Source organism: Schistocerca nitens, chromosome 9, assembly GCF_023898315.1.
Source record: "Schistocerca nitens isolate TAMUIC-IGC-003100 chromosome 9, iqSchNite1.1, whole genome shotgun sequence".
Classification (NCBI taxonomy): domain Eukaryota; kingdom Metazoa; phylum Arthropoda; class Insecta; order Orthoptera; family Acrididae; genus Schistocerca; species Schistocerca nitens.
The window spans coordinates 138,371,598-138,384,702 of NC_064622.1; positions in this window are offsets into that span (position 1 = coordinate 138,371,598).

Consider the following 13,105-nt stretch of genomic DNA (forward strand, 5'->3'; position numbering starts at 1 on the left):
TAGTATGTTTTTTAGTGCGGTCTTTTACTACGGGTTTTGTAACTTCCCGAGCGTTAACAAAGTCACTAAAATCTGGTCTCCAGCGTGAAATATGACTGGGGTAATATCGACAGACGGATATGGGGCAACGTCGACAGGCTGTCGATGTTTGCCTTGTTCTAAACTTCAGAAAAAGTTGTATACACTTAAATTCAGTCTTATATCTCATTTCAGATGGAGAGGACAAAAGAAAGAATATCAGAGAGAGCTAAACTGACTGAAGAAATCTTAAAAAAGGCATTAAGTTTAGTGAAGTCAGGGAGGTCACTCAACAGCGTATCGAAGGAGCTGAACACACTAAAAATTACACTTTATGATCGATTGAAATCAAATTCAGACATGAAACCATCCTTGGGGAGGTCTGTTTTCACTGCTGAACAAGAATTAGTCAATCATATGACTACATTGGCACAATATGGCATTTCCCTGGTTGAGTTGTGGCGAACTGCGTATGACCTCGGCCTAAAATTAGGACGTAAGCAAAATTTCGATTAAATTACCAAAATGGCTGGAGAAGACTGAATTTCTGGTTTCAAAAAGAGAAATCCAAAAATAAGCTCAAGAAAACCATCAGATAGGTATCAACAGATTTGTAAGTTTCAACAGGTATCAACAGAGCTCTAGGTTTCAACAATGCTGAAGCTAACCCGTTTTTTTCCAACTTGGACATTATTTCCGAAATCAAGCTATGTACATGTTTGGATACATATTAAGGTAATAAAATGTTACTTTATTAGAAGAGGATTTTTATTCAAATGGTTCAAATGGTGTAATATTTTTACATGAATTTTGCTATGCTGATATCGGTGCTAATAGTAGAATAAAAGCGGGTTAAAAGCCGTGCGCTGTCTGGGGAGGATAACCGTGCGTTTACTGGGCAACTGTTTCAGCAGGTAACTAGTCTAGGTTTACCACATTACCAATCAGACTAACATTGATTATAATCTTTTACAGTCGTACAACAACCGGTAATATATCTATATATAAAAAGGAGAATTTAAATAAAAAGAAAGAAATCAGTTTATATTTGCAAATTTATTTTAAGATTGTTCATTGAAATTTCAGCATATTATACGTGAGTTATAACTGAGCTGGTGCCTTATTTACGATTGTGAAAATGTGAGATTTGAATCTTACGGAACACATAAAATATGGAGCCAAGATTGGGAGACTGGATACAACACTGGATTCATAAAACAACACACAAAGAACATTGAAACACATGCAAGAGAAAGTTAACCACAACCAACAGATTCAAATTTTCAGTCAAAGAAATTACATTCGAAGCACAATCCTGTCCGTCATGTAATTACCACACACTGGTATACTAAATTCATATTAACTCTTTGTGAAATCTTAGCGAAAAGAATAGCTGAGGGCTACTTTGATGATTACACCACATGCTTCACGTGGTCAACTTGGTTTATAGAAAGCGTATAACTCCACAATAATTTAGATAATAAAAATAAATTAGATCGAAAAGCAAATTACAAAAGAAAAACCTCGAACTGGTTACTAACGTCTTACTGTTAACCTGACGGGTCAAACAGTTATATAAGCACGTGGTACTGGTCTCACAAAGTACATCCCACGTGGGTTGAACATAAAGAAAAGTTGCTATGTTGCAAAATATTGTCAAGACGAGACGTTATAATCACACAAGCATTTGCATTTAAGATTGATCTTACTTAGAGTTACTGATCAACACGTGGTTCCACTTTACTCATAAAGTAGAGACAAAGCAACTCCCGGAAAATAATATGAACTTCACACGAGAATTACACTACGCTGCAATTTATGATAACCTTAGATATTTTAGAGCTAACCCGAAATAAACGTGATTAAATTCTCAGTTAGGCTGAACTTAACAAATCCATTGTCCTACGGACTTAGCAGACACGCGCTTAGCCGGAGATCTTACCATTTCAGACGTTCGCCACCGCCAGACTGCAACTGCCTACCGCCAGACTGCAACTGCCTCTCCTGCCCAGTGTGCTCCCTCAGAGTGGCTCACCAAGACAAACGGAAGGGGCCAGAGGGGCAGCTTCCTATACCAACATGACAAGGGACGGACCGGACCATACTAAGAATAGAAACCTCTCTGCTTTTAGGAACCGTAGCTACCTGTTCCGACGTTGGTCCTACTGTTCTCTAGCAGACAGCCTTGTCTGCTACCCTCAAGCATGCAACTACAAACACATTTGATCATTCATCCTCTCACACAGAAGGGAAGGGGGATGACAGTGTCTTATCATCTACAGTATATAAAAGAAAGCGGATGTAGGTTCCGTATGAGACTGTGTGACATGAATTACATATAAACTTTGTTTTAAAGTGTAGTAGTGTGACAGATCGTTCTTGTTTACGTGTAAAAGTAACACGTTCCACTACTCAGTCTCCTCCCAGATAGTCAGAAACGCCACAGTAAATTTAGGAGAGGAATTTACTCCATAAATGACATCAGATTTAAGAAATTTAACATGAAAGGAATCCAACAGAGACCTTTCAATGGCTCTAAGCACTATGGTACTTAACATCTGAGGTCATCAGTCCCCTAGACTTAGGACTAGGACTACGTAAACCTAACTAACCTACGGACAACACACACATCCATGTCAGAGGAAGGATTCGAACCTGCGACCGTAGCAGCAGCTGGGTTCCGGAATGAAGCGCCTAGAACCGCTCGGCCACAGCGGCCGGCAGCAATTTTACCCTGTCTGTTTTTCGTACTATCGGTGTTGCTCTTTAAAGCTGTCAATGCTAGCCAGGTGCTCCAGTGCCAGACTAGAGAAATAGTTTATACGCTGAACAACCAGAACATTACGACCACCTACGTGATAGCTGGTATGTCAACCTTTGGGACGGATAACAGCGGTGATGCGTCGTGGAATGGAAGCAATGAGGCCTGGTGGGCACTACATCTGCACACACAATTCACCTAATTCTCGTAAATTCCATGGTGGAGGGCGATGAGCTCTGATGCCACGTTCAATCATATCCCAGATGTGTTCGGTCGGGTTCAGATCTGGCGAATTTGTGGGCCAGAACATCAAATGGAACTCGCCACTGAGTTCCTCGAACGACTCCATCACACTCCTGCCCTTGTGACAAGGCGCATTTTCCTCTTGATAAATGCCCCTGGCGTGGGGATACATGATCGTCATGAAGGGGTGTACGTGGTGTGCATCCAGTGTACGATGGTCGTCATGGTACCTTTCTCGAGCTCCACTGGACCTGTGGATGCCCATTGGAATGTTCCGCGGAGTATAATGGAGCCGCCGCCAGTTTTTCTCCGTCCCACAGTACAGGTGTCAAGGCGCTGTTCCCTTCGAAGACGACGGACTCGTGCCCTTCCATCGACATGACGGAGAAGGTATCGGGATTCATCAGACCACGCAATTCTCTGCTACTGCACCAACGTCCAGTGCCGATGATCACATGTCCATTACAGTCGTGGTTGTCGATGTCGTGGTGTTAACATTGGCACATGCGTGGGTCGTCGGCTGCGGAGGTCCATCGTTAAGAGTGTTAATTTTCATTTTAATAATCAACAGCCTCAGTTGCACCGTTTACCTAGAATTTACTTAGGTTTCCAGTACAGCACTCGTGGCTGCCGCATCGCGGCCGCGATGTGGGGCCGAGGCAGTCCCAGATAAGTTTCATAGTCTGACGATAATTTATGGATTTGTAGTTTTAGCTTGGCGATGTCCACTATGGACAAACGGTAGTTACTGTTATTCTGAAGAAGGTTGAGCTATCCCAGGTGAAACCTGGGTAAACTCTAGGTAAACGTTGCAAATGAGGCTGTTGATTATTAAAATTAAAATTAATATTTATACAGTTGCTGACAGGGCCGCGAAATGTTGAAGACACCGTTAGGAGCGTTCGGTGCATTGTGTAGTCTGATACACTTGTTCTCCGCCCAGCATTACAGTCTGACGTTAGTTCCGCTACAGTTAGTCGCCCGTCCTGTTTCACCAGTCTGCCCTGTCTACAACGTCCGACATCTGTAATAACGTGTGGCCGGCCAACCCCACAACGTCTGGACGTCGTTTCACCTTGGTTTCGACACGTGTTGAAGACACTCACCACAGCACCACTCGAACACCCGGCAAGTCGTTCAGTTCCCGAAATGCTCGTGCCGAGCCTCTGGGCCATCACATTCTGCTCTCGGCAAACTCAGATAGATTGCGGCCTTTCCCGTTCCTCACACGGGCAGCACGCTCACTGATGCTACATGCGCCGTACCACATGCTGACCGGCAGTCATTCCTCGCCATTTGGCGCTGCTATCGCCTGGACAGGTTTATATCGATAGTTGGTCAGTGGTCATAATCTTCTAGCTGATCTGCGTCCGCTCTTTTTTTTATCGAAGTTCGGAATTTTATTGTCAAAAACTTACAAATAATTTACAGTTCAAACTATTGGCCATCGCTGGCCACTACTTTCGCCGATATTGCGGGCAGCATACGAATCCCGTGACTGAAGAACTGAGCGAATTTTGAAGACTTCCATGAATAGATGCAATTTTGCACTTATTCGTATGACTGGAAGTGCTAGTCAGCCAGGCCGCGCGCCGTTGATCGAGAAAGTTGATAGTCAGAGGGAACAATGCCAGGAGAACACGGCGGGTGGGTCAGCACTTCCCATTTCAACGTTTCCAAGTATCTTATGATTAAATTTTCCGCGAGACAGTTGTCTCATCTGTATCTACGATAATTATGGAAGCTGAGGAAACGAATTAAAACTTTGTGCCACGGCCAGGACTCTAACCCGGGTCTTCTTGTCTATCAGGCAGACATGCTTGACCATTACACCACCGTATCACTATGGTCAACATTGCTGCCCGCCCCAACACAAACTTCAATTCATATCTTCAGCTTATTTTCCCCCTAAATTGTCACTATTGCCAGGGCTCTCCGGCATTGGAATAGCACCCCAGCGTTGGACGTAATGGGGAAATACTGTACAGCTTTCAGTATGACACTTACCCGCCGCTTGCACCAGCACTTGCCGCTACTGCCATACGTTTGTAACGAAACTATTTTTACATGGGGAAGACAGTGAAATTTTTCTGGGGCGAAAATTTTCAACGTCGAAAAGAGATTATTTGATTTAAACAAAAGCCCTCAAAAATTTGTTGTTATTCTTGTGTTCCATACACATCAAAAAACGTGTGATCATGAGGTTGTTTCTTACGGATCACATTGGCCTCCACCACTCAAAGAATTACCTTGAGACGAATGCAAATGATTACTGCTAGAACAGTTTCCAAAGCATTACACGTTAGTAATTAGTTCTCCAGTGATACTTATATTGTTCAGTTGGTTTCTTATACGTATCTTAGTTCGGTGTAACTCGGAGTAATGGTTCAAATGGCTCTGAGCACTATGGGACTTAACTTCTGAGGTCATCAGTCCCCTAGAACTTAGAACTACTTAAACCTAACTAACCTAAGGACGTTACACACAACCATGCCCGAGGCAGGTTTCGAACCTGCGACCGTAGCGGTCGCGCTGTTCCAGACTGTAGCGCCTAGAACCGCTCGGCCACCCTGGCCGGCCAACTCGGAGTAATCTGCTTCTTGCTGTTGCTGAAGTAGTCGTTGCCTCGGCCCATTTCCTCTGCTAACTGGATCAAGTTACGTGAATTCCATGAAATAATCCAGGTACCAAGTCGTTATATAGTGGTTTATTTATGACAAGCTGCACCATTTTTTCTTAATGGGAGCGCACTCCACGTAACAGGCTACATAGTCACAATACTGTATTACAACAATAAGATTTTTGCACAGAGGTGCGACACAGTGGTTGCGTCTCAAAACTGTCTCCAACTGTCCATCCTTGAATCTTGTGCTGCTCATATTTATACGTTTTTTAACAATCAAGTCAACAAAACTGCAGCGCAAATTTATTAAATTAACAATTAAAAGTTTAACATTTTTATGAGTAACTATCCACAAAACCTTGCTTATTTTATGCTGAAACTGGCGTATACAATAGAAAAGACTTTTACATAGGATATGCATTATATTACATGAAATACTGAAGATAACAATGCTAACCTAAATTTTTACTAATTACGGCTTCATTTGTAAACGCAAAATATTGCGAACATATATTGGACAAGCATGACCTACTAGTAAACAAATGGAATAATAAATTTTATGAGTTTTAATGTATTACGCAAAATCGCTTACTAGATGCCATTGGAATTACGGAACTTACAAAATAGGAACGTAAAACAAAAGGGTTGTTTTATTTCATGTTGCAAAACGACGGAAGCAAATTTGTAGACCTATTAGTTCCGAAAGTATTCAACATGTTTCGATTTTTCTGGTACAGCTATACATCTAAGATTCCTGGGTCACACGTGGTATCATGCCATTTCCATAGAAGTGACAGATTTCAAAACAAAATGGAAAATCTCTTCCGGCGTCGGTATTCCAGGTCACCCTTGGTACTCATTCTTCCCACGCTCCATAGGCAAATGGGACGGAAGAAGATCTCTGCCATGCACTTTACAATGGTTTGCAGAGAATAGCTCTAGATATAGAGCAGATCATACTCCATCTGTGAGCAGAAAGCAAGGTTTCACAATCATCTTAAAAAAAACTACCTTAATTCATTACCTTGCAAATAGCTTTAATTTTAAACATTTTTTATCCACTTGTGCAATACAGCTTTTGAAATCGCTAGTTGGATCATGTAAATTGCATCTATTTTATTGTCTCTTTATCCTCTCGGTACAAACTAAGGACAGATAATTATTTTGACATCGTCAAAAGGTCTTTGTGCTAAATAGTGATCAAAACATCCAGTCAGCATATGTAGCGCCGCATCAGCTTGCAGCTACTTGAAACGATGCTTTACCTCTCAGTTTCTTTGCGTGGCGACTGGAAATGCACAGGAAATCTACAAACCGGTTCTAACTGTTTACGACTGTATTGCAGATCAGCGAAAGGATCTGCAAATGCTAAGATATATTGAGGCGCTGCTGACCTCAGTGTCGACAACATGCTGTAATCAGACGTTTCTTCGTTTCGTTGCTCTACTTGTACAAACAACTCGGCATATAAAAACAAAATTGTAGATAATGACTTAAAGCAAAAACACGACAAGCGATAGATAGACTCCACGACTCGCTCTGTAACCTCTCTGATGTTTACCTAAGCTGATTATAATGTTATGTTTATATTTTTCAGGTTGTGACATGACCATGTGACAATGGACGACACGCAAACAAATTATTTACGATTTTCAGCAACGTGTGAGCTACCTTGGAAGCAAGATAGCGTATAACGTACAAGGCAAGGAGGATATACACTCATGCTCATAAATTAAGGATAATGCTGATACATGGTGAAACAATGCTCTGATGGGCGGTTTGCGGGTTTAAATCACCTCGGGGTACGACCGTGCGGTGCATTTGACCGCAGGTGGCGCTGGCAGCAGTCCACATGTTGCATATCAGAGTATGGTGCAGCGAGTAAGTGTGCAGACGTTTTCAGACGTGCTAATGGTGACTGTGTGTTGAAAATGGCTCAAAGAACACATATTGATGACGTTATGAGGGGCAGAACACTTAGACGACTGGAGACTGGTCAAACACAGCAGGTCGTAGCATGGGCCCTCCGTGTGCCACATAGTGTAACCTCAAGATTATGGCAACGACTCCAGCAGACAGAAATCGTGCCCAGGCGCTACAGTACGGGACACCCACAGTGTACAACACCACAAGAAGACCGATATCTCACCATCACTGCCCGCAGACGGCCACGGAGTACTGCAGGTAGTCTTGCTTGGGACCTTACTGCAGCCACTGGAACAGTTGTCTCCAGACACACAGTCTACAGACGACTGAACAGACATGGTTTATTCGGCCGGAGACCTGCAAGGTGTATTCCACTGATCCCTGGTCACAGGAGAGCACGTAAAGCCTGGTGTCGAGAACACAGTACATGGTCAGTGGAGCAGTGGTCCCAGGTTATGTTCACGGACGAGTTCAGGTATAGTCTGAACAGTAATTCTCGCCGGGTTTTCATCTGGCGTGAACCAGGAACCAGTTACCAACCCCTTAATGTCCTTGAAAGGGACCTGTATGGAGGTCGTGGTTTGATGGTGTGGGATGGGATTACGACTGGTGCACGTACACCCCTGCATGTCTTTGACAGAGGAACTGTAACAGGTCAGGCGTATGGGGATGTAATTTTGCACCAGTATGTCCACCTTTTCAGGAGTGCAGTGGGTCGCACCTTCGTCCTGATGGATGATAACGCTCGGCCCCACCGATCTGCCATCGTGGAGGAGTACCTTGAAACAGAAGATATCAGGCGAATGGAGTGCCCTGCCTGTCGTCCAGACCTAAACCCCATCGAGCATGTCCGGGATGCTCTCGGTCGACGTATCGCTGCAAATCCCTACGACACTTCAGAAGCTCCGACGGGCCCTGGTGCAAGAATGGGAGGCTATACCCCAGCAGCTGCTCGACCACCTGATCCAAAGTATTCTAACCCGTTGTGCGGCCTGTGTATGTGTACATTGTGATCATATTCCATATTGATGTAGGGGTACATGCGCAAGAAACAGTGGCGTTTTGTTGCACATGTGTTCCGGCACGGTTTTCTCAACTTATCACCAATGCCGTGGACTTACAGTTCTCTGTCGTGTGTGTTCCCTATGTGCCTATGCTATTAGCGCCAGTTTTGTGTAGTGCCACGTTGTGTGGCATCTCATTCTGCAATTATCCTTAGTTTATAAGCATGAGTGTAGTAAGCGAGTAGCACAGAGAAAGGAACTTACTAATATCAAAAAAGAAATTAACTAATATCAAACATTGGTCTTAATTTGAGGAAGAAACTTCTTTGTGTTTACGTCTGGAGTGCAGCATTTTTTGGATGTGAATCATGGACTGTGGGGACCCGGAAAAGAAAGAAGCGTTTGACAGCTGGTACAAAGGAAGGATGTTGAAAATTAGATTGTCTGATAAGAAATGAGGTTATCCGCAGACTCAGGGAGGAAAGAAATATGTGGAAAACACTGTCAAGACGAAGGGACGGGATGATAGGACATCAGAGAATAACATCCGTAGTACTAAGCGAGGCTGTAGCGGGTAATTACAATGGGGGCAGACAGGAAGTGGAATTAGCCAACAAATAACCGAGTATATAAAAAAAAGCCTCGAATGAAACGGCTTATCTTTGGTTTTAGTTGTTTCTACACATAGAGCGTTCTGTTACTTGCTGTACGAGTGCCTTACTAACATTTCATCTTCGTTACTTCCTTTCAGGGTGTCAGAAGTCTACGTATAAGTTTCAGCTGTCAAAAATTTAGTAGAATACATGAGCGTTCTCAAGATCCCTACCCTGCGTCTGTTTTTTTTTTTTTTATGACTACGGCATTGAATCTGTGCAGATTGTGAGTGGGATAGCAGCGAAAAAGATCATTAATGAGTGTCGACAGTGCACTGCAGCTCTTCTCGGCGAATGCCATTCTATATCGCGTAAAAGAGGCTTTGAAGAAAGGTAAAATGGTAACGTCCACGGGTATTTTAATTTTTTGGGGGGATTTTACGCTAATCGTTTCCAGTTATAAAAACAGTTGCCGCCCTCTCGCTTTTGTTACTGGCAACTTGATGTTACCCACCACAGTTGACATCTTCCAGTCGCCATTCAAATCTGGAACTGATGCACACAGAAGCAGGAAAAAAGATACACCGTCCGTACGAAAAGTTGCGAGACTGCTTTTCTTCCTGGCGTATACACGACGACAGCGCACTAATTACGGCGCCAGCTTGAACTAACAAATGTAAACTGCAGATGAGCATTCGACCAGTCAGCAGCAAGCAGGCAGTATTAAGGAGTGGACACGCTAACGTAGTGTATCGACTCTGTTGTATCACAAGTCAAAATGGACCAACACCTCTAAATCAAATGTTCAAGACATTCTCCAGAATGTTTTGAAATAGATAAAAGTGTGCACAAAGTATGTTACGCACTCCTTCACTCCCGAATAAAAACAGTGACGCATGGACGTCTGCCACGACTTGATTAAAATGCTAAGCACGCACAATGCTATCCCGGAAAAAATCGTCACGTGTGACGACACTTGGTGCTATCAGTACGAAACTACCACAAAACGTCGTGATGCAAAAATTCACAAGAACGCTTTGACGAGATAACCGATATTCTGTACAATGTGACGCACTAGTTGAGAAATGTACCAAAGTCTTGTCTGACGGTTTCACATGATTGTATGGGCATTCTCTGCTTTGTACTTAACTGAGGGGAGGCTATGTAGAAAAGGTGAAGAACTGAAACCGCAATATTAACATTTCTCTACTTTTTGTTAATTCACATCCGAATCTTTTTTAGCCGTCCGGTGTGGCCGAGCGGTTCTAGGCGCTTCAGTCTGGAACCGCGCGACCGCTACGGTCGCAGGTTCGAATCCTGCCTCGGGCATGGTTGTGTGTGATGTCCTTATGTTAGTTAGGTTTAAGTAGTTCAAAGTTTAGGGGACTGATGACCTCAGATGTTAAGTCCCATAGTGCTCAGAGCCATTTTTTTGACCTTTTTAGACTGGCGGGGTATGCTCCAAGTTAACTTTCTGATGTGTCGGCAGCTGGGCCAACACCTTGTAGATAGAGGTGGCTTAGAAAGCACGCTAGACTAACGCAGACGGGCGTGAAGTACTGGAACAGGATACGTAATTAATGCTATGAAGAAAAGAACGGAGCTTCTCATATACTTATCTTTAATGTCTTCTTGTACATCTCTATGGTGAACACAAGTGAGACTCTAATTACAATCACTGTAAGGCTAATGGCCTTTGCTAGTTCGTAGCCATTAACTTAGCTGAAGGCTATTCTGTCTCTCGGCTAATGAGAGAGAAAGGCTTCGTACGTCTAGTCGCTAGCTCTGTCGTCCGTACAACTGGGCTGAGTTCGAGTCAGTCTCTCGAGACCTGCCTTGTGGTGGCGCTAGGTTTGCGATCACACAGTGGCGACACGCGGGTCCGACATGTACTACAGGACCGCGGCCGATTTAAGCTACCACCTAGCACGTGTGGTGTCTGGCTGTGACACCACATTCCTCCCCCGCAAATCGGCGAACGGTCGTGAGATAAGGCTTCCGCTCGCCGTGGGGAGGACCCCATGTTGACGTATGCAATGAGGTGGGGAGCCTAACAACAGGCGAGGCTGTGCCACCCGCACACGGCCATTCGGTCCGAGGGGAGCTAGGAAACGCCTGAAAACCTAGTCCAGGGTGCACGTCAACATGCGGTGTATGCGCCCGTAAAGAGACAGGAGGGGCCGAAGGGTCGACCTCCATGTGGTTGGAGAATCCGACGCGCGATGACGACATCTGGTCCGGAGCGGGCAAGAGTTCCATGGCGGAGGACAGCTGGTCACGGGAAGCGATCGGCGGCGCGTGACCCAGGGAGACGCGTGGCGGCTGCAGCGAAGCGTCCACGGCGGGCGGCGCCGGAGGCGGCTGCGGCGGCTGCGGCGGCGGCGCGACGCCATGAGGCAAAACGGAAGGCAGCGTCGGTAACACCTGGGGATGAGGCGAGCCAGTAGATGGGTCCCCAGGGTGCTGACCTGACGGCTCCGTCGCTGAAAGCAGACGGGGAGCGGCAGAAGCCGGGCGACGACAGAGGCGCAGCTGATTGAGATGCCGACGCACCTCACCAGAGGCCCCCAAAACCAAATACATCGCGCGGCCGAGGCAGCGAAGAATGCGCCCTGCGAGCCAACGCCGTGAACCGCGATAGGCGCGATAGAAGACAACGGCGCCAGGAGCAAAAGCAGGAGTCTGCCACTGCACAGGAACCTGATGCGGCGGATGCAGCAAAGACATCAAGGTTCGATGAGAACGACCATGGAGCAACTCAGCCGGCGAGCGACCATCGCGGGGCTGAGAGCGATACGAGGACAAAAAGAGCAATAATGCGTCCTCCCGAGAATGCGACACTTTCAATTTCAACATCTGTGACTTGAAAGTCCGGACCAATCGTTCCGCGGCACCATTTGACTGAGGCGAAAACGGCGCGGACGTCAGATGGTGAATACCATTGGCCTTGCAGAAGGACTGAAATTCTGCGGACATGAATTGTGGGCCACTGTCAGAAACAATAGTCTGCGGAAGACCTTCAATGCAAAAGATAGCAGACAATGCTTGGATTGTGGCAGAAGACGTCGTGGAAGACATCCGGACAACAAAAGGAAAATTACTGAAAGCATCGACCACAACCAACCAACGAGCATTCCAGAATGGACCAGCAAAATCGATGTGCAAGGGTTGCCAAGGGGAAGTGGCTTTCGGCCATGCAAAGAATTTCCGCGGCGGTGCGGATTGTTGTTCGGCACACGCTACGCAAGAGGAGCACATATTCGTAATCGCAGCATCGATTCCGAACCAAGTACAGTGCAGACGAGCAAGTTGTTTCGTACGCACTATACCCCAATGTCCGTGGTGGAGAAGCTTTAAGACAGAGGACTGTAACGAACGTGGGACCACGACTCGGGACTGATCATTATCAGAACGCAACAACAAAACACCACGTCGTACAAAAAGTCTCTCCCTGTGAGCAAAAAATCGGCGAACCAGCGGATCCTCGATCCGTGACTTGGACAAGGGCCATTGCGTAGCAACAAAACGCAAAACAGTAGCAAGGACAGGGTCAGCAGCCGTGGCTGTAGCGACACGACGAAAATCAATCGGAAACGATGCGACCACGTCCGCAGTTTCTGCATCAATGAACATGCAAGCAAGTTCGGAAGAATCGAATACTTTATCCTCAGCAACAGGCAAACGGGACAACGCATCAGCGTTTCCGTGCTTAGCAGTGGACCGATACAAGATATCGTAGCGGTACTGCGAGAGGAAAAGAGACCAGCGAATGAATTTCTGCGCCGTACGCGGAGGTACCGGCTTGTTCGGATGAAAAAGCGATGTCAAAGGTTTGTGGTCCGTGATGATGGTAAAGTGACGACCATACAAGAAATCGTGAAACTTAGTAACACCAAACACGAGAGCTAAAGCCTCTTTCTCTATCTGTGAATAATTT